The sequence below is a fragment of the Pelodiscus sinensis genome, chromosome 12 (assembly GCF_052426305.1).
Source record: "Pelodiscus sinensis isolate ZL-2025 chromosome 12, ASM5242630v1, whole genome shotgun sequence".
NCBI lineage: Eukaryota > Metazoa > Chordata > Testudines > Trionychidae > Pelodiscus > Pelodiscus sinensis.
This window is the reverse complement of record NC_143063.1, coordinates 22,253,397-22,277,139: the sequence shown is the minus strand read 5'-3', so window position 1 is coordinate 22,277,139 and position 23,743 is coordinate 22,253,397. Positions and strand designations below refer to the sequence as shown.

The window sequence follows — 23,743 nt, the reverse complement described above, 5'->3', positions numbered from 1 at the left end:
AAGACAAGGGTAACGTTATCCAAGGCTTCTGTCTGTAGGGAGTGGGGGAGTATTTTATACAATCAACTGACAGCGTGTTCCACGGTAAGATCATTAATATCAGAAGAGGAGAAAATTTGAGTTGTAATTTCTAATTGAGCAGTACTTTCAGGCTATGTCTCTGCACTATAGCCTCTTGTGCAAAAAATATTCATAAGAACATAAGCATGGAATAGTGCCGCACCTCTTTTGCATAATTAACGAGGCTCCGTTTTTGCGCAAGAGGCTTTTGCGCAAAAACCCCCTCTTGCACAAGAGCAGTTCTGCATTTTTTTCCAGGAAGAATGGGTCTTGCGCAAAAGCCTCTTGCGCAAAAATGGAGCCTCATTAATTATGCAAATGAGGCACAGCGATATTCCACCCTTTGCCTCATTTGCATATTGTTTGCACAAAACAGGGATGCTATGTCTACACTCGTGGCTTCTTGCGCAATTATGGCTGTTCTTGCGCAAGAATCCACAGAGCGTCTACACTGCCCACCCTCTCTTGCGCAAGGACATTTACAGTACGGCGTGGTAAGAGAGGGCTTCTTGCGCAAGAGCTACACTCTTTTTTAACAGGTGTAAGCCCTCTTGCACAGGAGCTCTTGTGCAAGAGGGCAGTGTGGATGCTTGGCAGGGATTTCTTGTGCAAGAAAGCCCTATGGCTAAAATGGCCATTGGAGCTTTCTTGCACAAGAGAGCGTCCACACTGCCATGGGAGCTCTTGTGCAAAAGCACAGCGTGCACATGGCAGAGTGGACGTTTTCTTGCACAAGAACCCTTGAGCAAGATGTTCTTGCACAAGAAGCCACGAGTGTAGACGTAGACAGTATAGACATTGCCCCTGAGTTACACTCTGATTGCCTCACTCCCATCCTTGCCTTCCTAGAAAAAATGGTTTGGTGAGGGAGAGGTATGCAGACCTGAGGTCAGATAATTTTCTGCCCACACCATGCTATCTAATCCAGAGGGATGACAGGAATCACCCTTACCATGGTTGCTTCTGCAGCCTACAGGCCATATATCTGCGTTTCTGTTTGGACGTGTGGATCTGCACAGCTCTTGGACCCATGGCACACAATCCAGTCCCAGGCAATTCTGTGAGACAGAAGACAAGCCACCATAGAGCAGGTGTGGTGTCCCTGCTTCATACAATAGGGCAGGGCTACTCAATACATGACCCATGGGCCACATGCAGCCTGTGGCCCATTTGTTTGTGGCCCGATGTGCAGTTTGGGTTTACACAGGGCTCAACATGCAGCTTGCGGGTGGGATCCTTTGCGGCGAGGTGTCTCCTAGACAGGGTGAGCATTGAAAGACGCAAGCGAGCGAGCTGCTGGAACAGATGGGTACAGGGTGTCGGCATTTCTAGCCACTAGGGAGGAGGTGCCGGGAGCACCGGGGCATTGTGGGAAGTGCTTTGTATTCATGCCCGTCAGTGTGAAAGAAGCTATTTGCATATATATTTGCATGTATATGCAACCACACTTAAGTTGCAGCCCTCGCCATGTGCTGTGAGTATCATTGTGGCCCCCCAGGGCTTCCAAAGTTGAGTAGCCCTGCAATAGGGCCTTGGCATCCAACCAATTCTGAAGAAGTAGCCACTATAGAAAATAGCCACACTCCACTAGTGGCTAGCATTATGGACACCACAGCAATAGGCATGAGAGGTGAAATTGAAGTTAATGAGAGTGTTATTCTTACTTCAGTGGGGTTGGGATTTCATCTATGACTTTTCTGATGGGCTTGGGGTTTCCCACTAACACATCAGGATTTATGCCCCAGTTAGTAGAATAAATCACTCGTCGTAATTCTCAGTATGATGGAATTTGATTTTCTTATGGTTATTTTGTGCCAAGGAAAAGAACACCCTTAAATCCCCTGTGTCTGTCTTGTCTAGTTAGACTGAAAGTTTTTTGGGGAGAAATTGTCTATTACAATGAGGGTTTTTTTTATAGTAGCACAGTGGCACCTTGGTCTTGGTTAGAGGCCCTAGGCAATACGGGAATACAAATCATCCTCACAATAATACTGAATTGTCAGTAAAAAGGTGAAAAGATATAACAAGGAAGGTACACATACATTTCATACTAGTCTAGACTCCGAAAATGAAGTAACATGAATTAACCTGCAGAACAGTCACAGGATTTGTGGATTACACCTTGACATGCAATAAGTAGCTCCATAGATATCCAGTTTATATCTGTGCTACCTGCAGATATCCACAGCTCATTTTGGCAGATATGGATGCATATGTGGATACAAATTTTCTATCTATGCAGGGCTCTAGCAATGAATTCTCAGCTAATAAGAGTAATAGCTTATATTTACATTACACCTTTCAATATGAGAAAAACCAAATTTGCTTTGCAGACTACAGAAGCCAAAGTGTACTTTGTGTATCTACATGTATAGCATGCACTCACACATCTTAACCTGCAGAAAGGCAGCTATAAAGGGGATGAAATGCAGAAACCAGTTAAACAGCTTTAAGACAGAAAGAAAAAAACAACACTCAATTGACTATGCCAGGGGGATGTAAGTGGAAAGGTAGACGGTGATCAACTACGCTAGACACAAAATACTACACTCCCTCATCTCATCACTAAGGTGTCATATCCACCAGAGTAATGACTCCCACATTCTGTCTCCCACCATTGATTTGGGAATAAGCTCAGAAGATGTTTGTAGGAAAGGATACTGTGTGCAGAGCCTTCAGCATTATGCCGTGCTGCACCTCAGAGGTCTGTCATCCAGGTATGACCAGGATATGCCTATTTGGCCTGTGAGATGTGATGGAGACAGGTGTTTCATTGTATTGGTGGCAGTATTTCTTTCATGCTGGAGTTATTATATATTCTGTAACATTCAAAAATTCCGCTCTGGAACCATGACATTCTCTGGTATAGAGCATGGATATGTGATAAAGCAGATGTACGTTATGTTAAATCATTGGGGGTACAGAGTGCAAAGCTTTGTGATTCTATTACACTAAATCTCTCTGCATCTTCACAGCTGTAATCCTTCCTCTTGACAGAAACACTGGAAATATTATGTAGTTGTAGTTATTGAGAACTCTCCCTAGTACCCATAAAAACAATGTTTCATTGCATCTGGGTTAATAGCTGCGGAAAGACTAAGCTCTTCCCTATTGTACTGTGAAATACAGCTACTTCTGCTTTGAATTTTACACATTCCCCCCGTGTAGATAGGGAAAAGGCCAACAGTGCTGCAGATTAACATTCACCAGTCTGTATGTAATGAGGGTTTAATACAGCTTTTGTTAAGAATAGAATTACGGCACTCCAAATACACATGTGATAGAGGTGATTAGCACTCTAATAATTTGGCATTAATCAATTATGATTGAATGATGCAGTAGTCATTAGAAATTAAGGGATAGATTGTGCCTAATACTGGTGGCTGTGTAAGAGTAGAGGTAACAGATAGAGCAAGTTGCTCCTCTGACTCCTCTATGCTCTTGCACTAGGGTCGTACAATTCAGCCCTTCTGGCTTTTAAGACTAACAAGATGGTTTAATAGGTGATGAGTGGGTCTAGCCCATGAAAGCTCATCACCTATTAAACCATCTTGTTAGTCTTTAAAGTGCTACATAGTTTTTCCTTTTGTTTTAGCAAGATCAGACTAACACTGCTACCTCTCCATTACTACATCTGGCTTTTGGAATGCAAGGCCAATGAGATCATTAGCAATGACAGGCACGTTGCAGGTGGATGAGGCTGGGGCCAGCATAGGGAGGAACTCACCTAGAATAGGGCAGAAAATTTCTGCTGAAATTATATTCTGTCAATGCCAAAACGGCTTGCAGAAGATTTTGTCCAAACAAATTTTGGGTCAAAGGGAAGATGCTAATGCTAAAGTCTCATGATCAGCTTACTGGCTAGGTTCAAGGCCTGGTGTTTTCTGAGCAGAGTAATCAGGGATAGGAAACCTTTGCTCTGAATCAGGCAGAGTAGGGCTCTGAACCAAGCATGATGCCTAACTACCAGGCCAGACACACTCTCTCTCTGACTTTTCAGAACCTTTGCCTAAAACCTCAGATTTTTCCTTTGAAAATAGACATTTCAACATATTCCATTATGCAGGAGTGTTTGAAGGGTCAGTTTTGTTCAGGATGAGTGTCCCACCTCATTCAAAGGCACATGCAAAACTAAATTTGAAACCTTGAAAAACTGCAGAGGAATGGAACTATTGTTTTCCTGTGAGCTCTGAACACACCCTGCCCACTGGCAAAGGCTGAACATTGATTTGGTACCCATTCATAGAAAAGAGTATTATGTATTGTATCACTAGCATTATCGCTCTGGCTGCAATGAGTCTACTTAGAGGAAGGAAATGACACTGGGCCCTAGTGTGCTGTCTCAGAGTTACTGTGAGAAGCCAAATGGCAAACTCAGCAAATGACAACATGTTCCTTGCTGGAGGTTATGTGATGAAATCATGTTCAGTATGTTTACCAGAAGCGAGTGTATGGTGGCAACTTTCCTCACCAGCTTGGGGAATTTTCAGCCATGCCCAAATCAGTCTTTAGCCCTTCCCTCCAGGTTACATTGTTTGGTCCAAACCACCACCAACACACAAAAGTAGTAATGAGGATGCCATGGCACAGGCTTCCATGTGGCTCACAGGCTTCCATGTGACCCACAGGGCTTCCCACCTGGAGTATCCCTTCTTCAGGGACTACTGCAAAAGCTGTCCTTTCCTGCAGCTTCTTGTTGTAGTTCCAAGTTACCTTTCCCCTTCACTCCTTCCTGTGGCTCTTTGCAGAGATTCCCAGATGGATCTGATTAGTAAACAGGGCTGGCTGTTCCCAGGTCTTTAGTCCTTATTACAGTGAGGTTAACACAAATAAGTAATCTAGGCAATCTTACATGACAGAGTAGCTATGCAGAGAGAATAAAATGGAAAAATGGCTGATTGGAACAGGTGTAATCCTTAGTAAGACAAATCAGGTATCAGCACTTTATGAGGATATGAGTATTGGGCAAATATACATGGGGAATGGCAGTGTCCTAGGAAAAATGGATAGAAAAGTCCATGGCTTTGCTTTGTTCAGCTTTTTGGAGAGAGAAATCCATCATTTGGCTCTTCTAAATGAGGCAAAAACTACTCTTCTGCAGCTGCATACAGATGGGAAAGAGCCTTGGATATTAAAATGGAACTGGGACTTGCAAATATTTCACTCAAGATGCAGAAGATGACATTGGGTGTTGACAGCTTTTCTCAGGAAAGGAGGCAGCTGTATTTTTAAGTGGACATGTTTTCTCCTAGCGACAAGATGCCGTTTTCCAAAATAAATAGTTAAATATTCAATAAAACAATAAAATGCTGTTTTTATTTTGCTCTCCAGTAAGAAGTTGGTTATATTTCCGGCAGCTAATACAGAAAACAAATCCATTTCAGGACCATGGGAGGTTTTCACACATGACAAATGATGATTGGGAAAGATGTGCTGAGCTAGTAATGTCTGTGATCTCTAGAGCCCATGAATCATCTGACAATGCCAATGTGATGTTATAATAGAACAGTATTTCCCTTTTACATGTTGAAACTCCCTGCTGTCTGCAGTAGATACAATGGGCGCTCCTTGAAATCAGGGATAGATTCACAGCAAAGTCCTACATCCCAATGCTCCTAAACTTTAAGTACATCTAAAATTGGGGGCTAGGGGGTGCAATTTGGAGCTCTTGTAGTGGTCTCACTCTACTCTAGCTGGTGCACTAAAAATAGCGAGGATGCTATAGCATAGGCTTCCATATGGAATGCACAAGCAAGTACATATCTGGTAGGACGGGGAGTGCAGGATTACACAGGTAACTCTGATATACCAAGCTTCCATGTCCTCATTACTATTTTTAGCAAGCTAGGTAGATTAAAGCTAGTACAGGTATATTTAAACAAACTGCAAATCACACCACCGGCTGCAGTATAGATATAGTATCTGAATCTGACAGCTAACATCAGCTGGGACACTTAGTTGTCCCTAAAGGCCTAGAGGCAGGATGACTGTCCTAAACAGACCTTGATCTGTCAGGTGTTCAGAGCACAATCTATAGCCCAACTCTTTACTTTGGCCTTTTGGAGAAAGGCTGGTGATGTCTGGGAAAAGGTGAGATTTTGCTGATTGACCCTGATCAAAATGTTGCATTTATTAATTATGATGGAGTGATGTTTTATTCATTACAATCCAGGAGTTTTATTTTGCCTAGTCTGGGAGGGCCTTGTGGAAGGGTCACCAGGCTAGCAGCTAGTCACTTAGGGCATGTCTGCATTAGGGAATTATTTCTAAATAACTTATTTTGAATTAATAACTCCTGTTATTCCCCAAGGAAAGCAAGAGCTATTATTTCAAAATAACCAGCCCTTTATTTCAAAATAATAAGCTTGCTTTGTGGACGCTCTGCTTGTTATTTTGAAAGAAGGGGAATTATTTTGAAACAAGTCCCTGGTGTAGACATGCTCTTAGAGGCCAATTCCTCTAAAGCTGCTCCAGGGACAACCTCATCCTGGTTTTCTTGCTCTTCCTTAGTAGCTTTCTGAGGCAAAACAACCCAGGGGTCCTCCTCAATTCATCTTTCTATGCCTTCCTGCAGAGGAGAGTATAAGCCCCAGCTGCATTTTGTAAAGGCCATAAATATGATCCTACCTGTTTTTACTCCTTTTTTCAGTTCATAATAGGACATGTTCCACTTACAGGGACTACTAGGATTATTGCAAGTGTTCCCAGAAGCATCCAGAGCAGCACATTTTTGTACATTTAAAAATAATTTTACAATTTTAAATGTACGACTTTCTTTAAATGGTAAGACTTAATGATTTTTTGTCAAATTCCAAAATAGCCCAAATATATACTCCATAATGTCCTACACATTCATGTTTACAAGATGTACATAATGATCCTGGCTAGCATTTTCCAAGGCACCTAAGGGAGTTAGGCACATAATTTTTATTTAAATTCCCTAACTTCCTTTGAAAATCTCAGCCCATGCTTATCGTTACACAGTCAAAATGTTTCCTTTATTCCTTAATTCTGTAGGAAGAGAGGGGAGAAAAAAGCTTCAGTTCAAACAGTCCATCTTGGCTTGTTTTCATCCCTCTCTGAGCTCCCTCAGACACCAGCTTGCATCCCTCTCTGAGCTTGCATTCAACAAAAGCTTCTTGTCATTACCTTTAAGGCTCTTCATAACTTAACCTCATCCTACCTAGTTGATTTGGTATCAATTTGGGCATTGACCTTGGCCTTTGCTCCACTCATATGACCAGCTTTTACCATTCACCAGTCAGCTTTCCCCTTAAACACCTCCATGATTCTCCCATACTGCACAGAGATATCCTCTCTGGTGTAATCTGAACAGTTACTACCTGGTATTTCTTCTAATCCTTCCTCACGACTCCTCTGCTGTGATGTCTACCAAAACCCAGACTGCTGATCATGGCTAGCCAGAGGACAAAGCTGTTACTGTTCACCCTCTGCTTCTTTCCTTTTTTCTGACTCCTTTTCCCTTACCTCTACCCTGCTTAAAAACACAGTCCATGAAACTAGCAAAGCTGGGCAATTCTTAACCTGGGTCATTTCCTTGTCCGCCATTTCCTGCCATTCATTTCTTGTTGGTTCCAGATTGTAAGCCCTTCAGAGCAGACCATGACTTTTACAGGGGTGTAAAGCACGCAGAACAATGGTATCTCAAGCTCCACTGGGCTCTTTGAGTGTTGCGGTAAATATTTTATTACAACAAGAGAACATGGCAGAGTAGATTTGTGCCAGATTGCCTACATATATAAAACGCTGGAGCCAGAGGAGTATTGTTGACATAAGCTGATACTGTATGTTAATATCTCTAGTCCCTAATTACATAGGATGTTCAGTGGCTTTTGGCTTTGGAGGATGTTGCTCAGAAAAGATGCATTAGAGTAATTATATTGTAATGACAGCAGAACATGAGTTAAAGACATTGGTGATACCGTTAATGAACAAGTCAAAAATTGTTTGGAGCCGATGCGGGAGGTATATCCACAAGGAATTTGATTGCACCGATATTGTAATTAAAACCAAGGAGATGAGGTTTGTACATATTTCCTACTGCTCCTGGAAATATTAATTAGCTCAGATAACCACCTGACCCTGGCAGTAATCAGCTCTATTGTACAGAGCAGGAGGAAAAGGTGAATTACCCACCAAGTATTTTATAAAGGAGTTGGGGTGAGAAGAACTGAAGTGGACTGGCGAAAATGGATCCCTGGATCTCAAGGGTCATGAAGAGGAGCTATGCTAGATGGTAGGGGAAGCAGAATGCCTCTGGGCTCTCCAACTCTCCATAGGTCAGGAGAAAAGTAAGGGGAGAGAAAACACCTGGCACTGACAGGATGTGCAGGGAAGAGTCAGAAGTGGGAAGAGAAGAACATTTCCCACTAGTTGCAGCCCTAACATGAGGGCAGTGAGGCAGAGAGAACGATCCATCCAAACAGGAATTAATTCAGGAAAGTTAAATGACCCGTGTTACATTGGAGGACAGACTAGATGAACTCATTGGTTCCTTCTTGCTTTATAGTCTATGAAACCCGTCACAGTCAGAACACACAGACTTTGGTCAGATAGCTACTCAGATACTGAGGACATGCAAATGTGTACGCATTCTGAATCCTCATTCAGCTGAAGGTTGTGATGACAGAGCCTGCAATTACGCAACCTTAAGTGAGAGGAGAGACTCATATTTCATACCATTTTGCAAAGGTGAGAGGAATATAAAGAAGTAGGCGGGGGATGTCCTGTCCAAGTTTTGTCCTGAAAGTAAACTAACTAAAAAGCCAAGCCCTTTCCAACCACTCAAAACGAGCAGAAATAAACCTCAATATATTGAATAATGTCAGCAGCCAAACCAATTTCTAAGTGTAGTTTGAGGTGCTGGTTGCACAGCTCCAACAAAAAAAGTGAGGAAATGTGAATTCAGTGCTTGCAAGAAGTGCCAGGTGGAGAGCTGGTGAGACTAAAGACTTGTCGTTATTTGCAGAAGAAGCAGACACTTCTTTGCAACACCCTGACAAAAATGCCTCCTCCCTCTTATGAAGGCACCACCTCGAAAGATAAGTGGGTAGCTTGATTTCCCTGCCCATTGAGTCCTTTTCTTAGGTGCCAACGTAGCACGGGGTTCTGTGATCACTCTTTACCGAACCCTTACTCGCCTTTTCTTTTTGGAGAACAAAATGCAGCACATCAGATCTCCCAATAAAAACTAGCCTTTGGAACTTGTGTGTGGGGCAAGAGGCAACGTCCATATTTTAAAAAAAGGCTATTTCTGACTGTGTAAGGGTAGGCTGGACCATAAGATTGCATGGTGGAGGTAGAGCACTGTGCTGGAAAGGCCTGCGTGGATACAAAATGTATAGACAGTTACGCAAAAATGAGCATTTCATATCTGCATCCACATCTGTGGATACAGATACCCACCCATATAAAGCAGATATGTGTGGATTTGCAGGGCTCTATTGCTCTGGTCTAAACTGGAGGTTAGAAGTTTCCCTGCTGAATATTTGTGAGTGACCATGGGCACTGAGAGGCCTCTTTATTCTTTCCTGACAACACCACAGTGTCTGTGTCTTAATCAAGCAGTGTCAGACAGTGTCACAGACACGGGGTGCTGAAATAAGCAAAGCACAGAACAAACACTTCCCTGCTGCTCGTAGCCTAGCCCAGTATTACTTTTACTCCCTGGACTTATCCTCTCAATTTAATACTTCAGACCAGGTGTTATTTTCTGAAGGACTCAGCACCAAATTTACTCAGACCTGAACGCCAGCCCAGGCCTGGAGCTAGGGACAGCCACCCTGATGCAGGCTTTCACTGCTGCTAGTAAAGGCACAGTCTTGAGACAAAACCTCCAATAGTTATAGCTGAGGTAGTGACAGTGGCTGGAGACGTGGTCACATCTGCCTCTTCTTCTTCCAGGCTTTCACCTCAGCATACAGAGGGGCACATGAACTAACCAGCATAGTAATGGGCGGATGCTTAGGCAAGCACAACCTCCGCTGAGGTCTAAGAGAGGAGCAGCTTTAGTAGTGCCACATTTTCCATGACTTCAGCTTAAGGCCTCGAATCAGCAAAGAGCTTAAACTCTTGGACTGCGTCTAGACTGGCATGATTTTGCGGAAATACTTTTAACGGAAAGGTTTTTCCATTAAAAGTATTTCCGCAAAAGCGCGTCTAGATTGGCACAGATGCTTTTGCGAAAAAGCATCCATGGCCAGTCTAGACGCGATTTTGAGTCAGAAAGCCCTGATCGCCATTTTAGCCATCGGGGCTTTTTTGCACAAAACAGTTCTTCCCTGACTACGCTGGCCCTCTTGCGCAAGTATTCTTGCGCAAGAGGGCTTTTTCCTGAGTGGGAGTGTGAAAGTATTTGTGCAAGAAGCACTGATTTTGTACATTACAAAGTCAGTTCTCTTGCGCAAAGTCAAGCAACCAGTGTAGACAGCTGGCAAGTTTGCTTTTGCGCAAAATCTTGGCAGTCTAGACACACCCTTGCTGTCTGTGTCTCGAGCTGATTAAGGCACACAGTGATGTGGTGTCAAGAAAGAACTGTCATCCCCAGGAAACCAGCTGAGATGTCCTATTGAGTGAGGCTTGTGCTTTGGCTCTTTACAATAATTAAATAGTCTGCACTACCAGACACTTGCTTATTACCCCAGCATTGTGAACATTTTTTCTTTGCTGTCTTGATATTGCATGTTATCATTTGTTTTACCGGAGGGGGAGCAGTAATAGATTTTTGGCCCTCCAATTCTCCATCTTACCTGAGATTCACCTTGTGCAGGAAGGCAGGGGACCAAAGCTGGCCTTATATCATCCTTGCACTTCCCCCAGCATAAATAAGAGTACTCCCAAGCTTGCAATAGCCCCCTCAGTGACATAACTCTGCAAATTTAAGACCCTGAGCCTACAGACATCTATAACCTTACACAAGATCTGTGTTGAACTCAGACAAACTGCTCACTTACGTGCACTGACTCAATGCATGAGGATCAGGGCCATTATTAGGATATCATTTTTAAAAGACTACCCTTCTTCAATTTTCATCACTGAGGTCAGAAGTATGAATACCAAAACTGAGGTTTATATAAATAAAAGAAATTGGAAATGAGAAAAAAAAACCTCTTAAATGTTGCATAAATCAGATGCCTCAGCTTTAGCAAAATATTATGGATTTATGAGGCCACTTTATAATTCATTTCAGCTGTCCCAGAAGTAAAGAGACAATAGTGTTCTGAGGTTGATTGTAAAGGTCATAACCCTCTGCACACCATATATTGAACAATTCCATCATCCCTGCCTTCAAAGTGAATTTAGACTGACATAGCAAAATAGAAAAAATGCTTAATAAAGTATGTGTTTTATTGCACACACACAGAGTCTCATAGGTAGGCACTTAGCAAAGAATGGGAATGACTCTAATAGATGCACTAGAAGAGATAACCTGTTTGCATTTAATATCCCTGTTAACCATGTTGAGAAAAAGACCTCTTTTGTTACTGTGCCAGTTGTTCAGATTAGTTTTATATTTGGCTACTGTATATATTATTCCTTTATTACCTTAGTAAAATACGTTTTCATTATGCACAGTGATAAATATGAAATTTAAAACAAAGCTTTTCTGGGCTCTTAGTAAAATCCAGTGTCCTGACAGGCAAGGAATTCCAAAGTTGTCACTCTGTGGGCAGGCAGGAGCTGGGAAATGCTCACCCTCAGGTGATGCACCAGCCTCCTCCCTAGCTGCAGAGATGGTGAATGCTTCAAGGAAACACCTCACTGCTGGAGGGCTGGACCCCCTCAAGGCAAAATGTTTCTTGTGACTAGAGACAAGTCACCCTGGGAGACGCGCTCGCTCCCCTATGAAAACTGTAGCCATTCCCTCTTTATCAGAGCTGAGAGCACCTTGTGCAACTTGAGGGTCACAGAACTTCTCCCTCTCTGTATCAGGTAAACAAATCTAGATCAAGTTCATGAACCATTTCATGTGTAGTGTACAGCCATTGTTTGGACAACTAATTCAATCTAAAACAGGATCATTGCCCGTTGACTTTGATGGGGCCAGGATTTCACCCCATGACATTTTGTAAGATAAGAAATAATACCTTCTCCCTCCCACACAAAAAAAACACTAAAAAATGCAACCACCCTAAATCCCTAAGTAAATGAAATGTTACACACACACACACACACACACAAGTACACACCTCATACACAGGGTCAGAATCTCTGCTGGTCTAACTCCATTGAAGTCAACAGAACTAGCTCATTTGAGGCGTCTGTCTTAAGAACTTCTCTGGACCCCATTGCTATAGTTTCTCAGCACTTCAGAATCTTTAATGTATTTACCTCCCACATTACAGATGGGAAACTAAGATAAGCGCCACTAAGGACCAGATTCACTGCAGGCATGTCTACACTGCAAATAAACACCCACGTTTGACTTGGGCTCATGGGGCTCAGGCTACAGGGCAGTTTAACTGCAGTATATTCGTTTGGGCTCTGACTGGACCTTGTGAGTATGGAGGGCCCCTAGACCAAACATCTAAACAGTCTCATAGCCTGAGCCCAAGTCAGTGGACACGGACCAACCACGTGTGTTTAACTGCATTGTCAAAGCTTAGGTGTGATGAGGTTGAATGTCACTGGGATTCCTAAAGCCTGAGTTCCACACCTGGGCTCCCTATGCAACAATCAGAGGGAGGGGCATCTCCCAGTGGAATTCACACAAGCCAGGAATTGAGACACCCTCCCTGCCCAAACCAGGCAATGGGAGGCAGCAAGGGTCTGTGTTTATCTGGATACAAGATAAGCATCTAAATCCAAACTACAGGGAGGTGCCTTCCGCTGCTTGTGATTCTCAACTATAAACCCTCTTGTGATGTTAAGTGCCTCCTCTGTTTTATCCAGCTGTGCAGGTGAACTTCCCCTATAACTTTTAGCCCCCTGGATAGGGTACTCTCCTGCCTAGTCTTTTCCCTTCAGTGATATGAACAGAGCACTACCACTTCTTAGGTGGGTGCTATAACCACTAAGCTATGGGCTGTTCTCATAGGGGGCTCCCTATAGGATTGTCAATTTTTCACACTTGTGACCTGGACACTATTTTTTGCTGGGAGTGGGTGTATAGATGTCTCAAGGAGACAAAGCCCTAATATGGGGATGATCCTGATAATATCGGCATGTCAGATCATCCTGGCTCCATCAGTCTCTCCCTGTAAAGGTGCTTGATTGTGGATAAATAGTTAAAGGGTCATTGGACCAGGGAAAATGGATCCTGGGTCTTCCTCCTGTCAGCCAGTGCTCTAATCACCAGGCTGCAAAGTTATTCTCATGCTTGCTCTTTCTTTCTCGTCCAATGACTCTTTCACTATTTAGCTGCAGTAGAACAGTTCCAACAGACTAAGGAAGCCCAGCACCAGAATATCCCAAAGTTAATTCGTTATAGCACTCACCTGAGAGGTGGCATGTCCACCTCTCAAGTGGTGGGAAACTTGAACTAGGGGTATCCAAGGAAAATACCCTAATCACTGGCCTAAGAGTTGAGGGATGTGTTCCCTGTGCTTCAGAGTGTTTTATGCAAGTTCACTGACAAGAGCCTCATTTGGTAGGTGAGCTTGGATTATGAGTACCTGATCAAATATAACAAATGGTCTGGTAGCACTTTATAGATTAACAAAACATGTAGATGGTATCATGAGCTTTCACGGACACAGCCCGCTTCATCTGCTCTGTTTTTCTTTGTCTCTAAGGGAATGTCTATACTTATACCCTCCAGAGGTTGATCGTCTAGCGTTCGATTTAGTGGGTCTAATATAGACATATAAATCAAATGCTCAGAGCAGCCCCCACTGGCATCTCCTCAGTCTCCAAGGAGTAAGGAAAGCTGACAGGAGCATGTGCTCACGTCAACTTCCCACTGTTTGGACACTGCCAGGGCTCCGCTTAAGGCAAGCTGAATCTAGCTACACATTTTATGTAGCTGGAGTTGCATATCTTAAGCCGACCTGCCGGGTCTAGTATAGACCAGGCCTATGTGGTTTGGTTATGAACTTCTAGCCTCACTACAATTGAGTAGGTTCAAATTCTGAATGAATTTGGCTATCCTTGCTACTGATATTCATGACTATAACATTTATAATGTAGGGAGATTTATGCAGAAACCATTTGTGAATTAGACTGAGGAGTCTAATATTAAACTATGACAATAAGTAATGCTAGGATGTTTGCCTGGAGGACATCTGTCTAATGAAGTCTGAAGCTTTAAACAGGCTCTATCTTTTCAAGTCATATACTTTTGATTTTCATAGGTTTTTATTTATTTTTCTTCTATTTGGTATGGCTTTTTGGGGGGTGGGAGAGGTTGGGGAGATTTTGTTAATAACCAAATTGTGAACATGCTTTTAGGAGATACCAATTATATTTATAGTACCAATTGCCAGTATTACACTTAATAACATAACAAAATTGTTACAAGAGCAAAATGTAACCTCTTAATAGGAGATTATGAATTAGTAGCAATTAAAAAGTCTGTAGATAGTCTACATTACTTCATTTAAGACCTTCTGTTCTGACATCACGCCTTTTGATATTATTATGAGCTGGTTTAAGCCTTGTTAGGTTTTTTTGAAACTCAGGTAAGAATGCACTCCTCTCATAAGAGAGTTGGAAGGGAAAGTTAAAAGGGACTCCTCTAAAACAAGGCCTAATAGCATCTGTCCAGGAACTAGCCTTATGTGGGCAGAGGATTCCACTGGGTACTGTTCCAACCTGGTGAGTGTGTTTTTGTGTGAAAAAGATAAAGGGGAAGACAAGAATCAGATAGATAAAGCAGAGCAAGAAAACCCAGCAGCAGTCTGTACATACCAGGAGTGGGCACTAGGGGTTTTTTTGGGAGGGGGAGAGGGCACTCCAAGATTTTGGTAAGTGGCCATTTTTCTATGTAGGAGCAGGAGAGTCTGGGACAGATTTTGAGTGTAGAAGGGAGCTCAGGGTGGGGGACTGTGGTGCAGGAGAGGGTGTGGAGTCTGAGACAGTGTTTTGGTAAAGGAGGGTGTTGTGATCTGGGGCAGGTTCTTGGGATGCAGGGCCTGGGAGGGAGTAGGGGTGCAGGAGAGGATTCTGGCCTGCGGGAGGAATGTCAGAGGGGCTGCAGGTTCTGAGAGGTAGTTGTGACCTGGAGGAGGAGGGAGGGTGGTACAGAGAATTTGGGTGGTGACCTGGGGCAGGAGTGGGGGTGGCCTGGGGAAGGGAGTTGAGGGGAGAGAGAGAGTGCTAAAGGCAGGCTGTGCCCGAGGGGCACTTACGTATGTGGTGCCCAGCCAGCAGCCCTGCAGAACCCTGAGGCAGGCTCCCTGCCTCCTGCCAGCATCCCCAGGCTCCTCAAAACAGCTGTCTGCTCCTTGCGGCTCTCTTCTCCGAGTAGGGGGAGGCTTGCTTTTTAAGGTACTGCAAAGAGAAGTTACACCTAGGGAAGAAGAGAAGAAAGTTGTCAGAAGTAGTATGGCGTATGAATACTATGGCAGAGCCACAATTAATCACAGTGAAATGTGGAGGGGGAAGAATATTGTAGGGATTTCTAAATTTCTAAAGCTAAATTAACCTGATCCCTGATTTGAATAGCTTTGTGCAGAAAGAATTTTTTTCAGAGAGATGCTTCATCCTTGCTCATTAGCAACTCATTCTCATTCTGCTAAATTTTCCTGGAACAGAACAGCCCTCCTTAAATTAGAGAAAAGTGAAAGAAGAATCTTGCCATCGTCCTAAATTAATAAAGCTCTGTCCTGCTCTAAATCAGCCCAACCATTGACTTACTGCACCAAGCAGCAGGTTCGCAGCTTACAAAGACTCACAATGGGAAAAACCTTTCTCTTCACTTCAGCGCCACATCTGATAGCCCTTAGGCAGAAGATGGGTTTGAACCATAGCTCCATACAATGTATGATTCTTCAGGTAGTGCAAAGAGCCGCAGCAGATTTAATAAATAGCTCCTTTCCTCTTTGCCTAAGGCAACTTCTGCTCATGTGACAAAGCGAAAGCTCAGTAGTTCTATACTTCAGAAACTATTTTGATGTCTGACTTGTATTCAAAGTGCACAGTAGCTCTCTGCTTCTCACTCACCTAGCTGTGTTTTAATCTCTCAAGGTACAAGCAACTCAATAACATAATAATCAAACAGAGATTGATATAGGATGTAGCAAAATAACACATCTCAGTGACTCTGCTACCACAGAGTGATAGATTCTTCAGGAAGAAAATAATTCCCCAAGTGGCCCCATTGTTTTTCAGGCGTCTTCCAAAATGAACTTTTTCAATAGTAAAATCATTACAAAGGAGAAATATTATCTCTCCAAGGGCTAGCTTAAAAACATAGTCAGATATAAGAAACTAACTTGAAATGGGCATAGTACTTTCTATAATCAGTTTTATACAGGGAAGAAACAATATTTAATACAGATTTGAATCCAGATTAGAACCTTATTTCTGGCCTAAATTTGGGGATGCTAGAGAACCCAACCCAACAAATAAACTTTGAAAGCCCTATCAAAACCCAGGATCAAAATTTTAGGTCTGTGAAAAACTTTGTGAACTAGGTATCTAGATAAAGATTCAAAGTGCTCTTTACACAAAAGTATCAAATCTGAAAACTCCTGAATTTGAATGTTTCAAATTCAGACCTGGATTTGAAAATGTGCAAGTTGGGCTCATCTCTAAAGATGTTATTTTTTCCCAGCTATGCCTCAGTTAGCGATTGTTCAGCTACAGGGGACACATGTTGCAAATATATGCCTTTATAGATCAGATAAATTCACTGGAAATACCACAATCCCAAGCACATGTTGGAGTCCCCCAAGAGAGGTGACTTGAATATCATTGTTACATGGAAAAGGTTGTTATAAAAATTCAAGTGAGAGAATGGGACAAACTCCAGCCCCTTCTGGGCAAAACACCAAAACGTTTCACTAGGGCAGAAAAAGGAGCATGTAAAACTGTTTAATAAAGTAAAGATCCCCTCCTCCAAGGTAACTGAAATCACATAGTCTTCATGGGCACTGGTAAGCATGTTACTTTGACTGTTGCAGCTAGGCTGGCATAGCATCCTCTCCTCTATATCCCTTGTTGACAGTTGTTTCAGTCCTGGAGCGGTCTACTTCTCCCTTGTGACTCAGCTGTCTGGCCAAGTTATCTAGAGTCCCATCCCTTTCAGTCCAACCCACAGGAAACCCCAAAGTCTCATGGCTTTTGTGCCAGGCTGTTGACCCCAATCAGATTTATCATTCCTGTCTTCTTTCAGTCTTTCATTGTACTTCTCCTCTTGGTTTGGAAAGCAATAATGAAACCCACATCCACCATCTCTAAGCCCAAGAACCTTATTTATCCAGCTAAGGACTTTTCTTTCAGTCCCTAAATACTTCTCTGACATGTACTTGCCTTTCCTTTCTTGTCAGTACCTTCCACTGATCTGGGAATGTTGCCATGGATACATGGCGCCCCTAAGCTTCTTCTCAGATAGCTACTGAGGTGCTTCCTCAAAGCCACTCCCAAGCTCTGTGACAGCAGCTGGGCTCTATTTTAAACAGTCTGTCCCATTTTCCTCTCCCCCGGCCAGAGCCCATTACTAAGGTGCAAGAGGGTATCTTGGAATCCCTACACTTTAGCTATTTAAGAAAAAAATAACAATAACCAGCCATCCGGGCATCCAGGGGCTAGTAAGCTCCTGAAATATTTGGATCTTAAGAGTTTTCCTCAAAAAGCTAACATTTGACTATTATAGCAGTATGTTGCTGTAATTTGTATAAAGGACAAAGACTTCGGATGGCTGCTATTCCACTACTTAACACTAGGGGACTTTGTACATATTTTGGTCTCTTGACAATAATTTAGGATCTTTTGAAAGTCAGAGGGGCGGAGGGGGCAAATTTCACCTTTCCAACCAGCTTCCTCCTTGGAGGTGGATTTGTAGCTTAGGCCAGCAGCAGGGTCATAGCCAGTTCTCCTTCACCTGGTCCCTTTCCCCCATTAGTCCCAAAGCGCAGAACATTCAGCAAGTCAGTTTTCCCCTGCTGAGGTGGAGCCAACACTCTGCTTTCCTTCCCAGTCAGCCCCCTTCCAAGTCACCTTCAGCTCTTTTAACTCCTCCTTGCAGGCTTGACACCTACTGCAGGAGAAGAAGGCTAAGGCTGATAAAGCCCACAGGCACTCATTAACCCCTTCAGGTCCAGTGTGGAGTTGTTACACCGTGCTTTAGCTTGACAGTGATAGAGGGAACAAAACAACATAAAATGGCCTCTGTGAAAAATCACGTCATGAATCCCCACAAATCTCTCCCTAACCAGCCAGTTTCGTTCTCAGAAGGAAAAAAAAGTGAATTTCTAGACACACTGTGTGGCAGGGGGAGGGGAGGAGAACTGTCTGTCCATAGCATAAGTACCTCACACAATATTGCACATAGGAAAAGCTCAGAGTTCTGCCATTCACAAGAGAAAGCTCCAAGCCATACTTTCCCCAGGTACAGCTAGGAGAGCAGAGTACTTAGCGGCATATATTTTAATTATTAGACACAACATATGAAGAATTGTACAGAGCCCTCATCAAGAACAACTACATCTATCAGAACAAATTCGGCACTGGTACAAAAATGATGTAACTTCAGTTTGTTCAACTAGGATTGGATAGGAACCACAATAGTCAGTGAATTGATTCATTTCACATTGGTGTTTGAGTGTCATGCATACAACCTTGATTTTCCATTTTAGGCCACAATCCTGTAACTAGCTCTGTGCAGGCTGACCCCGGAGCTTATGTAGACCTCAGTGGGGCTTATGGATTTGCCCTCAGGAATCCAGTAGGAGGATTGGGCCGCGGGCCTCTAGGTGTGGTATGGATTATTATATTTATAACTGCTCTTATGTGAAAACAACAGGTTGGTGTCAATTTCCCTTTTCTGGCACCAGTGATATCCTGAACTGGAAAATGTGAAAAAAATGTGTAAAAAGAAAAGACTTTGTAAAGGAACCTGCAAATGCTAGAAAATTAGAAACACTTGGGCAAAATTACTTAATGTCTTTACCTTTCTTATAAAAAGAAGAAAGTGTAATCAATTATGTTGTATTTTTAGTACCAGCTTGTAGCTGTTTGTGAGGTGACTTTGGGTTATTAATAGAGCTTATCATTTAAAATATGTGATAAAAGGCATAATTTGTCTAGGATGGGAAATAAAATCTAAGCTCATTTTTCAAGCTGCTGTTAAACAAAGAACTTGATATTCATCTTTGTAACAAACTGCAGAAATATTTCAAGACAACGATGCAGCTGGGGAATTATGTATCTCTGATTCTAATCCAGTGAACATTGAAAAATCATTTCTTAATTTACTTTTCATTGAACCTTTAAATGTACATAAACATTGGCTCTCTTGAAATTATTGTATTTTAATCATATTCTGTTCAATAACCTACAACATAGATATTCTAATAATACCAGCTGACATATTATAACTCTTAAACCTTAAACTAACATAGAGCTATCATACTCTATGATTATTCCTCATTATGCTACAGTTTTTAGAGCAGCAAGAGTCACTGTAAAAAGTCAAAGGCTTAAGTACTAAAATTGCAGAGGATGAATGCAGAGGATCAGTACAAGGGCTGATATACTGCATACATCTCATTTAAAGAGTGCATATGCCTTGTAATAGCTTTCTGCAAAATTGTAAATTTCATCCACGTGAAGCTACTCCACTATCAATATAAAACGAGGACAAGGGGAAAAGATGGTGAAGCTGTGGTAATAAAGATGATGAAGAGATGATGGAGTTCTGCAGGAGGAGGGCAAACTTCACATTGTCTAAGCCATCATTTTTTCAGGGGTTCAAGACCATGGGTCAAAGAATCAGAGAGTCTCTGAGTATAAACGTAGACTTGGCACAGCAAATCAGTACAGATCAAGTCTGAACTGATTCCTCTCATGCTGTGATTTCATTTTCTTTCCTGGATGGTATCAGTTACTTAGACATATGTGAGCCAGGTAAGTTTTAAAGACAGAGTCTAGTACTTCATACTGTGCACTACATAGTGAGGTTCCATTTGTAAGTAGTTTATAAAGGGCTAATAAATGATATATTAATTGTTAATCAATTGGTATAGACAGAGTCTAACAAGGTGCTTATAGCTATGTTTAACCGTCCTCTATTCCACCTTTTACTGATGCACTTATAATTCATGCCGGTACAATACTTAGAACATCTATTAGCTGTTTATTTATTAACCCGTTTAAAAAGCATCTCTAAATGAAACTTCACTATCAAGTGTGACCCAAACTATTGACCAAAGCTAGATTTGCAGCCAGTGTTATCACAACCACAACTCAAAAAAAAACCAACCCTGATTTTAAAAAGGGAGGCAAGGTTTGGCAAAAACCCCAAAATATTTAATGAAAAGAATCCTCCCAAAAAATTCATTTACTGAAAAAATCCATTTTCCACCCTATTTTCCACTCCAAAAATGTTTGAATAGAAAATATTTGACCTATTGAGTAAATATAAAAAATAAATACTAAGCAAAAAGATTCAAATGAGATAGCAAATCAGAAAAAATGACAGCATTTATTATTTTAGAGAGATAAATTGTGTTAGCAAACAGCATGCTGAGGAGAAAAGCTCTGATCCAACATGGATTAGAGTCAACTGAAAAACTCCCATTTGAGTTCATTGGAAGCTAGTTAAGACTATGGCCACATCTTCAACTGCATCGATTTGCACCAGCTGAAGAGCTGGCCTTAGGGTTGCCAGGTGTCCCGTTTTGAACTGAACAGTCCAGTATTTGAGCTTTCTGTTCAGGAAACAAATTGAGAAAATATAAATGTCCGGTATTTTCCAAAGATAGATTGTAATATGTCAAGGATGTCCGGTATTTTTGTTGAAACCATCTGGCAACCCTGTTTCGTTGAAACTGCCTGGCCTATCATCTGCCTAAAATGTTCCTTTGCCTCCTATTTTAATTTCTTTCTTCATGCAATTTTTAGCTGTCCCTTAGGTTTAGTTTAGACATATAGGTGTGTGACACAGCACTACGAGTGATTCAGCAAACTGAACGCTTTCAGCAGGCATATTTCATAACAGGGTCAAAACTTACCACCCTTTTACAAAACATGTGAAACATACATTCACTTTAACACAGAGGACACTTTTACCTGGCTTTAGAACCAGGCAGACCCAACTTTAGCATTATTGGTTAGGCCCATGAGGCTGGCTTTGGGGTCCAATCACAAGTCTCTTCAGTTCCTCTCTTCTGTGATCATGCTGCTAGGCAAAGGGCTGACATTCAGATTTTTGGAAAGGTGTCTGAGTTGTTTCTATTTGTGCAGAAATTATCTAATGGAGTGGGAGAGGGAGGGAAACTTGCATGTTTGAATGACAATGCAATGGTGGAGCCAGGCTCTTTTAGCCTAACTTTGGCCTTAAATACCAATTATACAGTATATCTGGAAATGTCATTACAATCATAACCCTGCAGCTATGCTTTACTGCTGATTGTAAAAGCAGCATCTGTCCCTTGTTTCATTGCTTTCTGGATCCTTTTCAGATTATCACCAATGACATCGCTCTGATAAGTCACTCTGTCATGTCCAAAGCTTTATCTTATCTTCGTTATGTTTTGCTTAGAAATTATATATCAAGATGTATAGCACTCCATGGTCTCTTAGAATTTACAGAGCAAGGAACAGCAAATAATAAGAGATGGGTTTGATGTTGCAAAATTTCCATCTGTTCAGTTGGGTCTATAATTATATGCATGCAGCTATCCCTGCACCTTCAGCAATCCATAATTGGGAAGCATTTCCTTCATTAATCATGCAGGTGGCGTGTAATGCTATATGCAAAACTGCTGAAGTTATGGCCAAATTTACATATTCTTACTGTGATTTATACCATTTAAATCACTTTAGTTTTTAGAACTTAATTTGTACTGGAGAAGTTTGTTTTTCTTACCTTTTGAGTCAGTGTTTTTATATCGCTAATGTACCAAAAGATGGGACTTTACCAGAGCACCACTCGGATATTGGGACATCGATCCTGATTAGTTTGACTAGGGCTCAGAGTTGGGATTGGTGAGTTTTTTCATGCTCTTCTAAAACTAACGCAATTATTCCTATATGGACCCTCCTTATTTACCAATCAGGCAGAGAAAAAAAAAGACTCATTTTTCACTGGCCCAAGTAGACAATTCAGCTTCTGTGCAAAGAGTTGACCAGGAGCCAGTTGACCATTGGGGCTTTGTCAGATGGTGTCTAAGGAAACAGCAATGGCAGGGAGTGAGGGAAGGAACTTTGTGAGTTCATGTTAAGACATTCAAACCAAACCTGTGAATCTATGGCTCAGGGTGGTGATCAGATCAGAAGGGCTTGGTGGCACTTTTGCTATGCTGTGTTTGATTTCCAAGTAAACAGACCTAGAATTGGATAAGAGGGAAGATTAGAGGACTCAGCCCCATCTGTGCTAAAGCTACCAGTTGGTATCAGTTTCCATTCATGACAAAATTCTGAAGTGCCTTGTAATGTTTGCTACCAACAATTATTTAGTTACTATGAGTTCAACAGCATTCTCATATTAAGTGAGTGATCATTAAAAACTGCTTGAGCAGTAGCAGAAAATCTTGGTGCCATGAAGCTTGATTCGTATTTACACTAAGGCCCCGTTACTTTATGAAAACCCAGACTCCAGCAGTGTAAAGGGGCCTTAAGGTAAGAATTAGGCCAAAGTAAATGAGAAAGAGGTCCTTGGGATCAAACCTGAAGTTATTCCTATGGAGAATCAGTCCTGGAGTCAGGCTGGTGTGCCTTGGCAGGATGGGAGGGTGAGGCTTTTGAAATATTCATAAGCAAAAGACCGAACGGGGCGACTTAAAAAATGCCCAGCAAGCAACATCAACGTCTCAGTCTGCCAACCTACACATCCAGTTTCTTATTTGCATGGAGCATCATGAGATTACTTAAGCTCCATCAACGTATTTTTTCTACAAGAGCATTTTGACATTTGGTCTGCTTATGAGCATTGTGCACCATTATTTTTCAGTCATGATCCTATTAGTCAGAGAGGACAAATCCAACTCCTGGTCCACTCCGCATGTCAAGCCCAATTGTGCACACACCAGCCTTATTTTACAGGAGTAGTTCCATTTGAGTTGAATGGAACGATGGGGGGTAATGTGGTACATTTTGTTAGAACAAGGGTAGGTGGGAAATATCTACTGCTATAGTTTTCCCAGCAGAGCTGACAGTCTCTGTGGGCTCCTGGGCAAGATGGGGTGCTGATGGTGGCTCCATGCTCCCAGAAGACACAGGCCTGAGAGTGGAAGAAGCAGGGCTGAAGGCAGTGTGCCCTCCCTCCACTCCCACACAGTGTTTCAGCAGTGATTTAAAGGCCCGGGGCAGCAGCATAAGTGGCTGGAGCCCCGGATCCCTTTGAATCATAGGACCCCGGGGCAATTGCTCCCTTTGCCCCCCCCCCCCCCCCCCCCCCCCCCCCCCCCCCCCCCCCCCCCCCCATCCACAGGCCTCAGTTTTCCCATTGGCTGTAGGTATTCTTGCTGGAGAATGCAATAATTTTGCCTTCTTGTAAAATGTTTTCAATATAGGATAGAACCTTTGGATTCACTTGGTAGCCAAGATTGGCCCCAGGGAG

At 42.3% G+C, this 23,743-nt stretch overlaps 1 long non-coding RNA gene across 1 annotated transcript in view; it reads right to left on the bottom strand.

The window, feature by feature from the left end:
- The window catches only part of LOC142831156 (uncharacterized), a 29,287-nt gene extending 5,793 nt beyond the window's left edge, over positions 1–23,494 (bottom strand). Inside the window, exons 1-2 of the long non-coding RNA XR_016350542.1 lie at positions 22,235–23,494; positions 15,369–15,529 (exon numbers count right to left, since the gene is read on the bottom strand). This is a non-coding gene — a long non-coding RNA (uncharacterized LOC142831156). The remainder of the gene's footprint in view (positions 1–15,368; positions 15,530–22,234) is intronic.
- Positions 23,495–23,743: the final 249 nt, after the last annotated feature.